Genomic DNA, 13164 nt, shown 5'->3' with positions numbered 1-13164 from the left:
CCACTGAAAGCATTTTAAAATCTGTGTAGTTCTTCTCAGACCTTAGAATATGTAATTCTATACTTTTTATTTAAAGTATTATTTTTTTGGGAATTTCCTGGTGATCCAGTGGTTAGGACTTGGCACTTTCACTGCCACGGCAGGCAGATATATTATTTGTAAATATCTTCTCCTGTTCAGTAAGCTGCCTTTCTGTTTTGTTGATAGTTTCCCTGTGTCCTTTCACTTTTTCTCTTTAAAAAAAATTAGCATAATATAAAAGCTCTTCCTGAATCTTTTAGGATTTGGTCAATGAAGCAGAACCCCTGTGAGTGATATAATTATAAAGGATTTATTGTAAGGATTAGACATTACACAGTCTGGTTTAGCTGTCTGTGTAGGCCTAGTACCCCTGGATCTGGTCTGGTCATGAAGTCAGCAGGATTAACGGTCAGGAAGGAATGATTCACATAAAGTTAAGAGAACAGGGGTGAGTGGGTGGGGAGGGCAAACCAGAACCTATTAAAATGCACTATTAAAATCCATATCCATCTCTTATCTGAACCAGCAGTGGTGTCTCAGAATCTCCAAGCCCCCAATTTTGAGGATGTGGGCAACATGTAAAATAACTGGAACACTTTGCCACAGCATTAGCACCCAACATGTGTTCATAGAATTTGAAAGAGAAGATCCAGGGGAAGTTGGAGGAGCTGCCTTTCAAACAGCTGCCCTATGCAGTTCCACCACAATGTCATAAACTGTTTGATCTGCGACAATGCCTGACTTCACACTCACCTAAGTGAACCTAGCAGCTGATTCTGATCAATCTTCAAATCCTATGCCAATTTTGCTAGTGGCCAACCCTAAACTAGAATTGTGCATGGAAGAGAATACTGGGAAATATAGTCCCAACTAAGCGAAGGTGAAACAATACAAAGCCACGACAGTTCATCTTTTGTCAACTTGTCATCTAATATATATTACCCTTCTACTACATCTGTTTCCCCTTGTCCTTGGCAAGCACCTTTATGAATGATGGTTCTTTGCTTAGGCCCAAATCTTTATTCCTCAGTGTCTGGACTATTAGAATCAGTGCCTTATTGGAGACATGGGTATTCTCAGCAGTACCCTCGGGGATCTCCTGAACTCAGCTGTCCTCTTCCCTAGCCCCAGTGTGTAGTAGTAACCCAAATTTCCCTTGATATTCAGGATCAATCTCTCCAGCAAGTAGAATAAATCAATCCCTTTCTTGCCTGCTAATTCTAATTTATTCTTTCATTGTTGTATGCATTGAAAGTGGAAACATTTCTCCCTTTTAATCTGAGGCCTCTATACCAGCAGTGTCCAATGTTACAGGTATAGGAACCAACTAAAATATCTCGGAGGTTATAGAGAGACTAGCTATTCATAGTCTCATCCCTTGATTCCCAGACTTATAAAACCTAACTATGGGAGAAACCATAGACTCATCTAGAATATATACTGCATCCTGGAAAATATACACCTCTATCCCACAAGGTGTTGTCAACCAGCTGACTCCATAACTGAATTTTCAAAAGACCAATCCACCTATAAGCATGAACCTATTGTACACTTGCTGCAAATGAGTTTCTTGGTTAGAAGTGATGCTGTGTGGTATATCATGAAGGTAAATAAGGCATATTATAAATCCAACGATGGTAATTTTGGAAGAAGCATTGTGGAAAGGAAGGCAAATCCACAACCAGAATTAGTGCCATCCCATCCATGATGAATGTGATCAAAAATAAGCTGGTGCCTGTAGAAGCTAATCACATTATGCCACTTACACCATACTCTATTAATTGAGACAGTCAAGAAGTCCTACTGGTTTCGAAGGGAGGGACAGATATATGTATATTCCACCTCTCTAAGGAGGAGTAGCAGAGTTCTGATGAACACATTGGATGTTTGATGAAAAATGTGTTGCACAGTTCCTGGAAAATGTAACCTGCTATTTTTTTGCAACCTGATATTTTTATGTAGCAATAGGTCATTGAGATCATTACAGAGTCATAAAGACAACTCTTTTCTTGTTTTTCTATAGTGTATAATATCCCATTATGTGATTATATCAAAGCTTATTCAACCTGCTTCCTAATGATAAATATTTTGTTTTGGTGTAGAAAGCAGTTTTGCTATAAGAAACATATTTTTATACAAATAATGACGTAATATAATACATAGACTTGTTTATAGTCATTTCTTTAAATTTATTATTTATTTATTTATTGGCTGTGTTGGGTCTTCATTGCTGCACATGGGCTTTCTCTAGTTGTGGCGAGTGGGTGCTGCTCTTCGTTGTGGTATGCGGGCTCCTCATTGCAGTGGCTTCTCTTGTTGTGAAGCACGGGCTCTAGGCATGAGGCCTCCAGTAGTTGCAGCACACGGGCTCAATAGTGTGGCTCACGGGCTCTAGAGTGCAGGCTTAGTAGTTGTGGCACACGGGCTTAGTTGCTCCGCAGCTTGTGGGATCTTCCTATAGCAGGGATGGAACCCATGTCCTGTGCATTGGCAGGATTCTTAACCACCGCACCACCTAGGAAGTCCTATAGTCATTTATTTTTGTTTTTATTTTTTGTGTATCTTCAGCATAAAAAAGTGTACATCTGTAAATTTTTTATTTTTGCTTTTTTGATTCAGATACAGTTTGAGGAACAAAAGATTCTGTTCTTTCCTTGAGATGAGCCCCTTTTATTCAAAGATTCTTAGAGAAATGCATTTGTTGACTATTAATTAACAGTATATAATATATATCAAATAATATCCCAGACATATTTTGAAATGATAGTTCATTTTACATAACAAAGAAGCAATCACTGAGTAGACAGCTGTATTAGACTATTCATTATTCAGTATTGTGTTGTCTGTACCTTGATGAAACAAAAGATTAATCCTTCTAGCTGCTCAAACAAGTTCACAAAAAGAAAGTTTTTAAAAAGTAATACTGATTTGTTGGGAGTCAGCATGACATTTTTGACTGCATGGGACACTGCAGAAAACAGTGATCCATTTTGTTTCAGATCTGTTTTAAAATGGAATTGAATTTTGGTCCAACCAATTCTCTGGGGATCACCTAAACATCACACTACATCTTCCTCTGTGAAAATGAGGTTTTTCCTATGATTCAAGTACAAAACTGATTCAGCCTGTTGAGTCTATGTCCACAAGTGCCAATTTCATTGAGGTTTTTACTTAAAAAGAGTATATATAACATAGCTATAAGAACAGAAACTGATAATTTTCCTTGCTTTTTTTTTTTTACACTCTACTTTACTCTAAGGTGTTAAGTAATCTAAGAAGTTCACACTAACTGAAGAAGGTTCTTAAGGTGATTTGAAAGGAAGCTGAATAGAAGTTTTTAAAACTGATGAAAATTCAAAAATTACTGCAAAAATATTACTATTTAATTATATTAACTGATAAGCTCATAAAAAGTAGGGATTGGGTCAATTAAAATCATTTAAAGATATTTAGTTTTAGTCCTCAGAAAGTAGGTGCTTAAAAGTAGTTTGTGATGACTATTACTTCATATTCATATAATTAATTGTGCTAATCATATTATTACTGATATTGTTAGTTAATAATTTTTTAAAGTTTTAATTTAATTTTTATTGGAGTATAGTTGATTTACAATGTTGTATTAGTTTCAGGTGTACAGCAAAGTGATTAAGTTGTACATATATATTCTTTTTCAAATTCTTTTCTCATGTAGGTTATTACATAATATTGAGCAGCGTTCCCTGTGCTATACAGTAGGTCCTTATTGGTTATTTTTTTTAAATAGAGTAATGTGTATATGTTAATCCCAAATTCCTAATTTATCCCTCACCCCCACCTTTCCCCTTTGGTAATCATAAATTTGTTTTCTGTCTGTGAGTCTGTTTCTGTTTGCAGTTAAGTTCATTTGTATCATTTTTTTAGATTTTGCGTATAGGTAATGTCATATGTTATTTGTCTTTCTCTGTCTGACTTCACTCAGTATGACAATCTCTAGGTCCATCTATGTACATGCAAACGGCATTATTTCATTCCTTTTATGGCTAATATTCCATTGTATTGATGTACCAAATCTTTATCCATTCGTCCATCAATGGACATTTAGGTTGTTTCCATGTCCTGGCTTTTGTAAATAGTGCTTCAGTGAACATTGGGGTGCATGTATCTTTTCAAATTACAGTTTTCTCTGGATGTATGCCCACAAGTAGGAGTGCTGTATCACATAGTAGTGTTATTTTTAATTTTTTAAGGAACCTCTATACTATTCTGCATGGTGGCTGTACCAATTTACATTCTCACTGACAGTGTAAGAGGGTTCCCTTTTCCCAAACCCTCTGCAGCATTTATTGTTGGTAGACTTTTTGATGATGTCCATTCTGACCGGTGTGAGGTGATATCTCATCGTACTTTCAATTTGCATTTCTCTAATAATTAGTGATGTTGAGCATCTTTTCATGTGCCTCTTGGCCATCCATATGCCTTCTTTGGAGAAATGTCTATTTAGGCCTTCTGCCCATGTTGTGATTGGGTTGTTTGTTTTTCTGTTGCTGAGTTATATGAGCTGTTTGTATAATTTGGAGATTAATCCCTTGTTGGTCGCTTTGTTTCCAAATATTTTCTCACATTCTGCAGGTTGTCTTTTTGTTTTGTTATGGTTTCCTCTGCTGTGCAAAAGCTTCTTTTTAAGTTTAATTAGGTTGCATTTGTTTATTTTTCTCTTTCTTTTCATTACTCTAGGAGGTGGATCCAAAAAGATACTGCTGTGATTCATGGAAAAGAGTGTTTTGCCTATTTTTTTTTCAAAGAGTTTTATAGTATCCAGTCTTACATTTAGGTCTGTAAACCGTTTTGAGTTTATTTTTGTGTATGGTGTTAAAGAATGTTCCAATTTCGTTCTTTTACATGTAGCTGTTCAGTTTTCCCAGCACCATTTACTAGAGAGACTGTCTTTTCTCCATTGTGTATTCTTGCCTCCTTTATTGTAGATTAATTGACCATAGGTGCATGGGTTTATTTCCGGGCTTTCTATCCTGTTCCATTGTTCTATATCTCTGTTTTTGTGCCACTACTGTACTGTTTGATGACTGTAGCTTTGTAGTGTATTCTGAAGTCAGGGAGCCTGATTCCTCCAGCTCCATCTTTTCTTTTTCAAGATTGCTTTGGCTATTTGGGGTCTTTTGTGACTTCATATAAATTAAATTTTTTTTCTAATTCTGTGAAAAATGCCATTGGTAAGTTGATAGGGATTGCATTGAATCTGTAGGTTGCTTTGGGTAGTATAGTCATTTTGAAAATATGGACTCTTCCAATCCAAGAACATGGTATATCTTTCCATCTGTTGTGTCATCTTTGATTTCTTTCATCAGCATCTTATAATTTTCAAAGTTCAGGTCTTTTGTCTCCTTAGGTAGGTTTATTCCCGGGTATTTTATTCTTTTTGATGTGATGGTAAATGAGATTGTTTCTTGAATTTCTCTTTCTGATCTTTTGTTGTTAGTGTATAGAAGTGCAACAAATTTCTGTATATTAATTTTGTATCCTGCAACTTTATTAAATTCATTGATGAGCTCTAGTAGTTTTCTGGTAGCATTTTTAGGATTCCCTGTGTATAGTATCATATCAGTTTTACTTCTTCATTTCCAGTTTGGCTTCTTTTTATTTCTTTTTCTTTTCTGATTGCCATGGCTAGGGCTTCCAAAAGTATATTGAATAAAAGTGGTGAGAGTGGATATCCTTGTCTTGTTCCTGATCTTAGAGGAAATGCTTTCAGCTTTCCACCACTGAGTATGATTTTAGCTTTAGGTTTATCATATATGGCTTTTATTATTTTGAGGTATGTTCCCTCTATGCCCACTTACTTTCTGGAGAGTTTTTATCATAAATGGGCGTTGAATTTTGTTGAAAGCTTTTTCTGCATCTATTGAGATGATCATATGTTTTTTATTCTTCAGTTTCTTGATGTGGTGTATCACACTGTTTGATTTGCAGATGTTGAAAAATCCTTAAATCCCTGGGATAAATCCCACTTGATCATGGTGTATGATCTTTTCAGCGTATTGTCAGATTCAGATTCCTAGTATTTTGTTGAGAATTTTTGCATCTATGTTCATCAGTGAAATTGGCCTGTAATTTTCCTTTTTTGTGTTATCTTTGTCTAGTTTTGGTATCAGGATGATGGGGGCCTTGTAGAATGAGTTTGGGAGTATTTTTTCCCCTGAAATTTTTTGGACTAGTTTCAGAAGGATTGGTGTTAACTCTCTCCTAAATGTTCAATAGAATTCACCTGCAAGGACATGTGGTCCTGGACTTTTGTTTGTTGCGAGTTTTTTTGTTTTTGTTTTATTTTGTTTTTAATCATCACAGGTTCAGTTTTAGTACTTGTGATTGTTCTGTTCATATTTCCTATTTCGTCCTGGTTCAGCATACCAGGAAGAGCTTGTACCTTTGTAAGAATATTTCCATTTCTTCCAGGTTGTCCATTTTCTTGGCATACAGTTGATTGTAATAGTCTTTTATTATCCTTTGTATTTCTGTTGTGTCAATTTTAAGTTCTCCTTTCTCTTTCCTTTTCTTTTTGTTTTTTTAGTGTTGGGTCTTTGTAGCTGTGTGTGGGCTTTTTCTAATTGCAGCGAGTGGGGGCTACTCTTTGTTGTAGTGTGCAGGCTTCTCATTGTGATGGCTTCTCCTATTGCAGAGCACTGGCTCTAGGCATATAGGCTTCAGTTGTTGTGGCACACAGGCTCAGTAGTTGTGGCTCACAGGCTCTAGAGCACAGGCTCAATAGCTGTGGCACATGGGCTTAGTTGATCCACAGCATGTGGGATCTTCCAAGACTAGGGATCGAACGTGTGTCCCCGGCATTGGCAGGCGGATTCGTAACCACTGTGCCAACTGCAAAGTCCCAGTTCTCCTTTTTTATTTCTAATTTTATTGATTTGAGTTCTTTCCCTTCTTTTCTTGATGAGTCTGGTTAAATCTTTATGAATTTTGTTTATCTTTTTAAAGAACCAACTTTTAGTTTTACTAATCTTTGCTGTTGTTTTCTTCATCTCTATTTCATTTATTTCTGCTCTGATCTTTATGATTTCTTTCCTTCTGCTAACTTTAGGTTTTGTTTGTTCTTCTTTCTCTAGTTGTTTTATGTGTAATGTTAGGTTATTTATTTGGCATTGTTTTGTTTCCTGAGGTAAGAATGTATTGCTGTAAACTTCCCCCTTAGAACTGCTTTTGCTGTATCTCATAGGTTTTGGATCATTGTGCTTTAATTTTCATTTGTCTCTAGGTATTTTAAAATTTCCTCTTTGATTTCTTCAGTGATCCATTGGTTGTTTAGCAGCATATTGTTTAGCCTCCATGTGTTTGTGTTTTTTACTGTTTTTTCTTGTAGTTGATTTCTAATCTCATAGCATTGTGTTTGGAAAAGATACTTGATATAATTTCAGTTTTCTTAAATTTACTTCTATTTGCTTTGTGGCCCAGCATGTGATCAATCCTGGAGAATGTTCCATGTGCAGTTGAAATAAATGTATTATTAGCACTCATTAAATATTAGAAAATATACTAATAAGTCATGGGAAAAATTAATGGTCTAATTTTTAATCCTTGACAATAATTAATATTTTTAAGATCAATGTCATAAGCAACTTCAGCTCTTAAAGTCAGGAGTAACTTATATAAGGATTTGTGTACAGACACATGTACAGAAACTTGAACTTTGATGCTAATTTTATCTGTTGAAAAACCATGCAGCAATAACTCTAATAGCATTGGAAATCATTTTTTTAATTAATTAATTTATTTATTTTTATTTATTGGCAGCATTGGGTTTTCGTTGCTGTGCACAGGCTTTCTGTAGTTGTGGAAAGCAGGGGCTACTCTTCATTGCAATATGAGGGCTTATTGTGGTGGCTCCTCTTGTTGCAGAGCATGGGCTTCAGTAGTTGTGGTACGTGGGCTCAATAGTTGTGGCTCTGGGCTCTAGAGCACAGGCTCAGTAGTTGTGGTGCATGGGCTTAGTTGCTCCATGGCATGTGGCATCTTCCCAGAGCAGGGCTCGAACCCACGTCCCCTGCATTGGCAGGTGGATTCTTAACCACTGTGCCACCAGGGAAGCCCCTGGAAATCATTTTAAATTATTTATACATGAAGCCTGGAATTTAGGATCAATAGAGCTTATCATAAACAGAGTTTTTTATTTCAGTACAATAGCTACTGAGAGATGGCGAAAAATGATTTCATTCTGGGTTTACTTCTGCAAATTTAAAGTAATGATTTTCAGAGAGGCTGATCTGAAGAGTTTCTTAAATAAAGTGCCTACATTCTAGAATGTGACTGCCCCAGGATGCTGCAGTTTAAATCCTACTGCACTGATTATGGGCCCACAACAGGTAAACACAAGGATTTTATTCTGCTTATGGTACAAAACAGAAATCAGTTTTCATACATGGTGGGAAAATGAAGGAAAAGATAGACACAAAATGACTGGACATTTCTTATCCATCAAAAGCCTCCTCTGTATCAGCTTTTCTTCCAGATAGAGGAATCAACACTCCACATATCATACATACCATAAGGCTACCCTTAGGTAGCTCATACTTTGTTTCAAGAGGCATTTTACCTGAGTCATTGTTAATCTTTTTAAGTGCCCTTCAAGGAATGCCCTCAGTGGGCATGTTGGCTGATAAGGATCAGGAAGCTTGTCAGCCTAGCCCACAGTGGCCCACAGGGAGATGGCAAGGTAAGTCACCTGGCTTTAAAATTCTTACTCTTCCCACTACACATTATAGGATTAAAAGATCAAGATCTATTTCAGGGTAAATAAAACTGACCAGAGTGGTAAACTGTGCAAGAATAGCTAAGTAAGAATACTGATCTGCTGCTTGACTGGTGTTGAAAGAGATTTCTGTTGGGTGCAAGCAACTGTCCTTAGGTCTTCAGAGTCTGCCACCAAAACTTCTATCTCTTGTCCAAAATGATACAGTGTTAGAGTCTCCTAGATCATTCCGTGGCAGATGGAAGAGAAGAGAGTGTCAAAATGTAGAGCTGACGCCACTTCAGGTTTGAGAAACACAAGAAGGAGTTCTGTTCCAGCTCCAGAGACTTGAGTACATAAATGTTGACCCTAATAAAGGGCACTGCAGGGAGAATTTAATTTGCAGTATTTTTAAAATTTGGAATTCATAAGTTTATGTATTCACTTTAAATGTATATATCCCTAGGAATGTCTAAGTAGTATGTGTGTAGTCTTCAGAAATAAACCTTAGAAAGAAATAATAATATATATGTACAAATAAAGTTAGTCTGTGATAGCAAATGTTATTTTATGATTCAGGGGTTGATCACATCTCCAGCCGCCTTGTCATCCTAACATTCCATTATCCTATCACAGAATACCATGCGTCTATTAGAGGGAAAGTGTCCATCTGAGTCATACCAAATTTAATTACTCTAATACTTATATAATTATGGAGTTGTCTCAAGTTCCAAATACATCAGTTCCCTTAAAAATTAATAGTTTTGCAATGAAGAAAGACAGTGTAATCTTAGTAGGAGGACATTTAAAAAATAAAGAAGAGGTTAAACTGTATCAACATAAAAAGAACAAGAAAAACATTAAAGTCCTTTTCTCTCTGACTCCTGCTCACCCAAGGCATGGAATATAGTACACCAGTAGAAGTTAGAAAGATGGAATTCATTTGACACACAAGAAATATTTATTGGGTGCCTAGTATGTGCCATGCATGGTTCAAGATACATGCATTACCACAATGTAATTGAGATCCCTGCTTTTTGGTATTTCATATTCAAGTGCTGATTTCTTGGTGGGGTGGAGGGTGGAGAGAAGTAGGCAATAAGTAAGTGAGCATTAAAAACAATAAGTAATTTTTTTATACTCTTCAAAAAAATTTTTTTGGTGTATAGTTGATTTACAGTGTTGTATTAGTTTCAGGTGTATAGCAAAATGAGTCAGTTATACATGTACATATATCCACCCTTTTTTAGATGCTTTTCCCATATAGGCCATTACAGATTATTGAGTAGAGTTCCCTGTGCTATACAGGAGGTCCTTATTAGTTATCTATTTTATACACAGTAGTTTGTTATATGTCAATCTCAATCTCCCAATTTATTCCTTCCCCCTTTTGCCCTTGTAACCATGTTTGTTTTCTACATCTGTGACTCTATTTCTGTTTTGTAAATAAGTTCATTTGTAACTTTTTTTTTAGATTCCGCATATAAGTGCTATCATAAGATATTTGTCTTTCTCTGACTTACTTCACTCAGTATAACAATCTCTAGGTCCATCCATGTTGCTGCAAATAGCATTAGTTCGTTTTTTTTTATGGCTGAGTAATATTCCATTGTGTGTGTGTATGCACCACATTTTCTTTATCCATTCCTCTGTTGATGGACCTTTAGGTTGCTTCCATGTCCTGGCTATTGTAAATGATGCTGCAATGAGCATTGGGGTGCATGTATCTTTTTGAATTATGGTTTACTCTGGATGTATGCCCAGGAGTGGGATTGCTGGATCATATGGTAGCTCTGATTTTAGTTTTTTAAGGAACCTCCATACTGTTCTCCATAGTGGCTGTACCTGTTTACATTCCAACCAACAGTGTAGGAGGGTTCCCTTTTCTCCACACCCTCTCCAGCATTTATCGTTTGTAGATTTTTTTTTAACAGACAATAAATGGCATATATTTAGTGTACAATTTGATATCCCAATCTCCCAATTCATTCCCCCTAACCCTACCTGCTTTCCCCACTTGGTGTCCACATGTTTGTTCTCTACATCTGTGTCTCTATTTCTGCCTTGCATACGAGTTGATCTGTACCATTTTTCTATAATCCACATATATATGTTAATATATGATATTTGCTTTACTCTGCCTGACTCAGTTCACTCTGTATGACAGTCTCTAGGTCCATCGATGTCTCTACAAATGTCCCTGTTTGTCTAATAACTTTGGGTTTTGTTTGCTCTTCTTTCTCTAGTTTCTTTAGGTATAAGTTTAGATTGTTTATTTGGGATTTTTCTTGTTTCTTGAGGTAGGATTGTATTACTATATGCTTGCCTCTTAGAACTGCCTTTGCTGCATCCCATCAGTTTTGGATTGTTGTTTTCATTGTCATTTGTCTCTAGGTATTTTTTGATTACCTCTTTGATTTCTTCAGTGATCTCTTGGTTATTCAGTAGCATACTATTTAGCCTCCATGTGTTTGTGTTTTTTACAGTTTTTTTTATAGTAATTGATTTCTAATCTCATAGTGTTGTGGTCGGAAAAGATACTTGATATGATGTCAATTTTCTTGAATTTGCCAGGCTTGATTTATGACCCAAAATGTGATCTATCCTGGAAAATGTTCCATGTGTGCTTGAGAAGAATGTGTAATCTGCTGTTTTTGGATGTAATGTCCTATAGATATCTATTAAATCAAGCTGATTTATTGTGTCATTTAAAGCTGTGTTTCCTTATTAATTTTCTGTTTCTCTTACAGAATTCGTATAATTCTCTGATCTTACACCAATGATCTCTCCATTGGTGTAAGTGGGGTGTTAAAGTCCCCCACTATGATTCTGTTACTGTTGATTTCCTCTTTCATAGTTGCTAGCATTTGCCTTATGTATTGAGGTGCTGCTATAGTGGGTGCATATATATTTATAATTGTTATCTCCTCTTCTTGGATTGATCCCTTGATCTTTATGTAATGTCCTTTCTTGTCTCATAATGTTTTTTATTTTAAAGTCTATTTTATCTGATATGGGTATCGCTACTCCAGCTTTCTTTTGATTTCCATTTGCATGGAATATCTTTTTCCATCCCCTCACTTTCAGTCTGTATGTGTCCCTAGGTCTGAAGTGGGTCTCTTGGAGACAGCATATATATGGGGCTTGTTTTTGTATCCATTCAGCCAGTCTGTGTCTTTTGGTTGGTGCCTTTAGTCCATTTACATTCAAGGTAATTATCGATATGTATGTTCCTATTAACATTTTCTTAATTGTTTTGTGTTTGTTTTTGTAGTTCCTTTTCTTCTCTTATGTTTCCTGCTTAGAGAAGTTCCTTTAGCATTTGTTGTAGGGCTGGTTTGGTGGTGCTGAATCCTCTTAGCTGTTGCTTGTCTGTAAAGCTTTTGATTTCTCCATTGAATCTGAATGAGATCCTTGCTGGGTAGAGTATTCTTGGTTGTAGGTTCTTCCCTTTCATCCCTTTAAATATATCTTGCCACTCCCTTCTGGCTTGCAGAGTTTCTGCTGAGAGATCAGCTGTTAACCTTATGGGAGTTCCCTTGTATGTTATTTGTCATTTTTCCCTTGTTGCTTTTAATAACCTTTCTCTGTCTTTAATGATTGTCACTTTGACTACTATATGTCTTGGCATGTTTCTCCTTGGGTTTATCCTGCCTGGGACTCTCTGTGCTTCCTGCACTTTGGTACCTATTTCCTTTCCTATGTTAGGGAAGTTTTCGACTATACTCTCTTCCAATATCTTCTCAGGTCCTTTCTCTCTCTCTTCTCCTTCTGGGACCCCTATAATGAGAATGTTGGTGCATTTAACATTGTCCCAGAGGTCTCTTAGGCTGTCTTCAGTTCTTTTCATTCTTTTTTCTTTGTTCTTTTCCACATCAGTGATTATCACCATTCTGTCTTCCAGGTCACTTATTCGCCCTTCTGCCTCAGTTCATCTGCTCTTGGTTCCTTCCAGTGTATTTTTCATTTCAGTGATTGTGTTGCATATCTCTGTTTGTTTGCTCTTTACTTCTTCTAGGTCTTTGGTAAACTTTTTGATCTTTGCATCCAGTCTTTTTTCAAAGTCCTGGATCATCTTCCCCATCATTATTCTGAATTCTTTTTCTGGAAGGGTGCCTATCTCCTCTTCATTTAGTTGTTTTTCTGGGGTTTTATCCTGTCCCTTCATCTGGTACAAAGTCCTCTGCTTTTTCATTTTCTCTATCTTTCTGTGGCTGTGGTTTTCAGTTCCACAAGATGAAATACTGCTGATACTTCTTGATACTGCTGTCTGCCCTCTTGTGGAGGAAGCTGTCTAGGAGGCTTGTGGGTGCTTCCTGATGGAAGGGACTGATGGTTGGTAGGGCTGGGTGGGCAGAGCTCAGTAAGACTTTAATCTCCTTGTCTGTCAGTGTGTGGGACTGTGTTCCCACCCT

Source organism: Hippopotamus amphibius, chromosome 8 (assembly GCF_030028045.1).
Source record: "Hippopotamus amphibius kiboko isolate mHipAmp2 chromosome 8, mHipAmp2.hap2, whole genome shotgun sequence".
NCBI classification, from domain to species: domain Eukaryota; kingdom Metazoa; phylum Chordata; class Mammalia; order Artiodactyla; family Hippopotamidae; genus Hippopotamus; species Hippopotamus amphibius.
The sequence above is the reverse complement of the archived record's forward strand: the minus strand, read 5'-3'. Positions refer to the sequence as shown.